Consider the following 6,374-nt stretch of genomic DNA (forward strand, 5'->3'; position numbering starts at 1 on the left):
AGTCCAAGAAGCACAGAGAACTCCATTAAAGAGAAACCCAAAGAAACCTACACCAAGACACATCATAATTAAAATACCAAAGCTAAGTGATAAAGAGAAAATATTAAAAGCTGCAAGAGAAAAAAAGTTATCACCTACAAAGGAGCCCCCATAAGGATGACATCTGACTTCTCAACAGAAACACTTGAGGCCAGAAGGGAATGGCAAGAAATATTCAAAGTATTGCAGAACAAGAACCTACAACCAAGACTACTTTATCCAGCAAAGCTATCGTTTAAAATCGAAGGAGAAATAAAAAGCTTCCCAGACAAAAAAAACAACTCAAGGAATTCATTACAACCAAACCAACGCTGCAAGAAATGTTAAGGGGCCTGTTGTAAACAGATCAAAGTTGGAAAAGAATATAGCAAAAAAAAGGAATACACCTTTAAAGAAGAAAATGGCAATAAACAACTACATATCAATAATAACCTTAAATGTAAATGGATTAAATGATCCAATCAAAAGACATAGGGTAGCTGCGTGGATAAGAAAACAGGACCCATACATATGTTGTCTACAAGAGACACACCTTAGAACAAAAGACACACATAGATTGAAGGTAAAAGGATGGAAAAAAACATTTCATGCAAACGGAAAGGAAAAAAAAAGCTGGGGTAGCAATACTTATATCAGACAAATTGGACTTTAAAACAAAGGATATAGTAAGAGATAAAGAAGGCCACTACATAATGATAAAGGGAGTAATCCAACAGGAAGATATAACTATTATAAATATCTATGCACCTACTATAGGAGCACCCAAATATATAAAACAGACTTTGATGGATTTAAAGGGCAAGACCAACAGCAATACTATAATAGTAGGGGATTTCAATACCCCACTAACATCACTAGATAGATCATCAAGAAAGAAAATTAACAAAGAAACAGCAGACTTATTGGAAACACTAGATCAACTCGATTTAATAGATATCTTCAGATCCTTTCACCCTAAAGCAGCAGAATATACATTCTTTTCAAGTGCTCATGGTACATTCTCTAGGATAGACCACATGTTAGGGCACAAAAGTGCTCTCAACAAATTTAAGAAGACTGAAATCATATCAAGCACTTTCTCCGATCACAACGGCATGAAACTAGAAATGAATCACAGCAGAAAAGCTCAAAAATTCTCAAACACATGGAAACTAAATAGCAGGGTGTTAAATAATGAATGGATTAAGAATGAGATCAAAGAAGAAATAAAAAAATTTCTAGAAACGAATGACAATGAGCATACAACAACTCAAAATTTATGGGACACAGCGAAAGCAGTGCTGAGAGGGAAGTTCATAGCACTACAGGCACACTTTCAGAAGCTAGAAAAAGCTCAAATAAACAACTTAACCCTGCATCTAAAAGAATTAGAAAAAGAACAGCAAGTAAAGCCCAAATGTAGTAGAAGGAAGGAAATAATAAAGATCAGAGCAGAAATAAATGACATAGAGGCTAAAGAAACAATACAGAGGATCAATGAAACTAGGAGCTGGTTCTTTGAAAAGGTAAACAAGATTGATGAACCTTTAAGTAGACTCACCAAGAAAAAGAGAGAGAGGACTCAAATAAATAAAATTAGAAATGAGAGAGGAGAAATAACAACTGACACAACAGAAATACAAAATATTGTAAGAAAATACTATGAAGAACTGTATGCCAAAAAACTAGACAAGCTAGATGAAATGGACAAATTCCTTGAAACATACAATCTTCCAAAAATCAATCTGGAAGAATCAGAAAACCTAAACAGACCGATTACACCAAATGAGATCGAAACAGTTATCAAAAAACTCCCAACAAAGAAAAGTCCAGGGCCCGATGGCTTCACAACAGAATTCTACCAAATATTCAAAGAAGAACTAACTCCTATCCTTCTCAAACTATTTCAAAAAATTCAAGAGGAAGGAAGACTTCCAAGCTCCTTTTATGAGGCGAGCATAATTCTGATTCCAAAACCTGGCAAAGACAACACAAAGAAAGAAAATTATAGGCCAATATCTCTGATGAATATAGATGCTAAAATCCTCAACAAAATATTAGCAAACCGGATCCAGCAATATATGGAAAAAATCATACACCATGATCAAGTGGGATTTATTCTGGGGAGGCAAGGCTGGTACAATATTCATATATCAATCAATGTGATTCATCACATTAACAAAAAGAAGGAGAAAAACCATATGATAATTTCAATAGATGCAGAAAAAGCATTTGATAAAATCCAGCACCCATTCATGATCAAAACTCTCAGCAAAGTGGGAATACAGGGAACATACCTCAACATGATAAAAGCCATCTATGAGAAACCCACAGCCAACATCATACTCAATGGGAAAAAATTAAAAGCAATACCCTTAAGATCAGGAACAAGGCAGGGGTGCCCCCTTTCACCATTCTTATTTAACATAGTCCTGGAAGTCCTAGCCACAGCAATCAGACAAGAAGAAGAAATAAAAGGCATTCAAGTTGGAAAAGAAGAAGTAAAACTATCATTATTTGCAGATGATATGATATTGTATATAGAAAACCGTAAAGTCTCAGTCAAAAAACTACTGGACCTGATAAATAAATTCAGCAAAGTGACAGGATATAAAATCAATACTCAGAAATCAGAAGCATTTTTATACACCAACAATGAACAGTCAGAAAGAGAAATTAAGGAAACAATCCCCTTCACAATTACAACCAAAAAAATAAAGTACCTAGGAGTAAACTTAACCAAGGAGACTAAAGACTTGTACTCGGAAAATTACAAAGCATTGATAAAAGAAATCAAGGAAGATACAAATAAGTGGAAGCATATACCATGCTCATGGTTAGGAAGAATAAACATCATTAAAATGTCAATATTACCCAAAGCAATCTATAAATTCAATGCAATACCAATTAAAATACCAATGACATACTTTAAAGATATAGAACACATATTCCAAAAATTTATATGGAACCAAAAGAGGACACGAATAGCCTCAGCAATCTTAAAAAAGAAAAATAAAGTGGAAGGTATCACACTTCCTGATATCAACTTATACTACAAGGCCGTTGTACTCAAAACAGCCTGGTACTGGCATAAGAACAGGCATATAGATCAATGGAACAGAACAGAGAACCCAGAAATAAACCCACAATTCTATGGACAACTGATATTTGACAAAGGAGGTAAGGAAATACAATGGAGTAAAGACAGCCTCTTTAACAAATGGTGTTGGGAAAATTGGACAGCTACCTGCAAAAAAATGAAACTAGATCACCAGCTTACACCACTCACAAAAATAAACTCAAAATGGATAAAAGACTTAAATGTAGGCCGTGAAACCATAAGCATCTTAGAAGAAAACATAGGCAGTAAGCTCTCGGACATCTCTCGGAGCAATATATTTGCTGATTTATCTCCACGGGGAAGTAAAATAAAAGACAGGATAAACAAATGGGCCTATATCAAACTAAAAAGCTTTTGCACAGCTAAAGACAACAAGAACAGAATAAAAAGACAAACTACACAATGGGAGAACATATTTGACAATATGTCTGATAAGGGGTTAATAACCAAAATTTATAAAGAACTTGTAAAACTCAACACCAGGAAGACAAACAATCCAATCCAAAAATGGGCAAAAGAGATGAATAGACACTTCTCCAAAGAGGACATACAGATGGCCAATAGGCATATGAAAAAATGCTCAACATCACTAATCATTAGAGAAATGCAAATTAAAACCACAATGAGATATCACCTCACACCAGTCAGAATGGCGCTTATCAACAAAACAACACAGAATAAGTGCTGGCGAGGATGTGGAGAAAAGGGAACGGTCCTGCACTGCTGGTGGGAATGCAGACTGGTGCAGCCACTGTGGAAAACAGTATGGAGATTCCTCAAAAATCTGAAAAGCGAACTGCCTTTTGACCCAGCTATCCCACTTTTAGGAATATACCCCAAGGACACCATAGAACGGCTCGAAAAGGAGAAATGCACCCGCATGTTTGTGGCAGCATTGTTCACAATAGCGAAGATCTGGAAACAGCCCAAGTGTCCGTCAGAGGACGAGTGGATTAAAAAGCTTTGGTACACATATACTATGGAATACTACTCAGCCATAAGAAATGATGACATCGGATCATTTACAATAACATGGATGGACCTGGACAACATTATACGGAGTGAAATAAGTAAATCAGAAAAAAAAAAACTAAGATGAATCCATACATAGAAGGGACATAAAAATGAGACTCAGAGACATGAACAAGAATGTGATGGCAACAGGAGCGGGAGGTTGGGGGAGGGGAGAGGGGGTGAAGAAGGAGAGAGTGGTTAGGGGACGGGAGGGGCACAAAGAAAACCAGATAGAAGGTGACAGAAGACAATTTAACTTTGGGGGAGGGGTATACAGCACAATCAAATGTCAAAATAATCTAGAGATATTTTCTCTCAACATATGTACCCTGATTTATCAATGTCACTGCATTAAATTTAATAAAAAATAAAATAAAATAAAATAAAAGAAAAAAAAAAGAACCTCTGTCTACAGGTTCTGGTTACACATAAAAAAAATTATTAATCATTAACTATTTGAGATATAAGAGTCCTTATAGCTTATCCATCTTATTAAACAGACAAGGTTATTCACATCATAAAAGCTGAAGTGACTTGCCCAAGATTTCTCAGCTCACCAGAAACAGGGTCAGAACTTGAACCCAGGTCTCTACACTCAGTTTGGAGCACCTCCTACCACATCAAACTATTTTTTTCTCATTAGGTCTCAACAAAGTGCAGTGTCGGTGGTCTATCTGTAGCAAAGGATGAGTATCGACTACACAGCAAGCTTTGTGTTTACTCAGCAGGTCCTGCAATATAGTTCCTGACAATGGGGGCACTAATAGGCTGCAAATTTTTAGCTTTCTATCCTTCCTTACTGTTTGGGTTGGGGCCTTGGTGTCCCAGGATGACAGCTCTATCTCTGGATCCTGTCTGCTTTCTAGGCAAGAAAGGGAAGGACAAGAAGCACAGGGCTGCCCCAACTGAAGCTGCTCACCTCTGAAGTGGATTCCTCTCAGTCCCCTCAGTAAGTCCTAGTTAGATCTCTTTGGTCAGGACCTGACCACTGAATGATACTTTGGCTTTTTGCCTTCTCTTCACAAAAGCAAAATCCTCTTCTGATTTTTTTTACTTAGCAAAAACAGGTGCTAATGTCAGCCTTCCTACAAGTGGAGTTAACACAAACTTTTGAAAAGCAGGGGATACCTGTACTTGGTTTGACATTGTGAATTGTAAGATGGCTTTTCAATAACAAAAAAAAAAAAATTATGGTGGAGTTGACCTGCTTGCTCTCTCTAGATCAGCTTGATGGCATATAGAAATACTTCCAGAGCTTTGTAATCTCAACTCTTAATGCCCAGGTTGCACCCAGACCAATAAAAACAGAATTTCTAGAGAGGGGACCTCGTCCTCTGTATTTTTCTAATCTCCAGGGTACTTTCAGCAGGCAGCCAAAGTTGAAACTACGGAATGGGTTGATAAAGGTGCCATCAGTTAGCTAAGTGGCTGAAAACCAGTCAATCTCAAAGAAACTGACAGTATCAATAGACTCGTAGACTGTTAGGGACTTTGCTCTAGAGATGGTCTCTGTCAGGATGCTTCCCACTCAGGTATATGCTTGGCTGGATCTCTCAGCTCCCAACCATCACTGCCAGGCCCCACTTCCCAACTTCAGCCTACTTTGACCACCATGTTCTATATTGTAATCTGCCTCCAACCCCCTCCCCGGGGCTCTCCTGTCCTCCCCTTACTCTGCTTTCTCCTTTTCCATAGTACTTATTAACCTCTAACATACACAATTTACATATTAATTCTCTTTATTGTTCCTGATCATCTGGCCCCTCTAGAATGGAAGCTTCTTGGGCACAGGGATCTTCGTGTGCTTTCTTCCCTCAACATTTCAAGAGTCTGGAAGAGTGCCAAGTACATGATGGGCACTCGATAAATATCTGCTAAATGAAGAAAAACGAGAGCCAGAAAATGCCTGCTCAATTGTTTGCTAAACCCAACCTTGCCGCTGAACTGATGCGACCATTGCAGCCCAGAGAAGAGAAGAAATGCATCCAAAGTTGCAGAACAAGGCAGTGGCTGAACTGGGACAGGACCCCAGCTCCCCGATTCCCGGCTTATACGCTTTCATTCCAAAATGCAGCATTTCTTGTTTGCTCTTCACGCTCTTCACGCCCACAGTTCCAAACAGCAAACCTTGAAGAGCAGCCTTTGTTTAGCTTAGAGCATTTTCCAAATTCTACTCTTTGCTTTTGGAGGGCATTTCAGCATCAGCCCTGGATGAAGCTGG

Source organism: Saccopteryx leptura, chromosome 1 (assembly GCF_036850995.1).
Source record: "Saccopteryx leptura isolate mSacLep1 chromosome 1, mSacLep1_pri_phased_curated, whole genome shotgun sequence".
In the NCBI taxonomy this organism is placed as follows: Eukaryota; Metazoa; Chordata; class Mammalia; order Chiroptera; family Emballonuridae; genus Saccopteryx; species Saccopteryx leptura.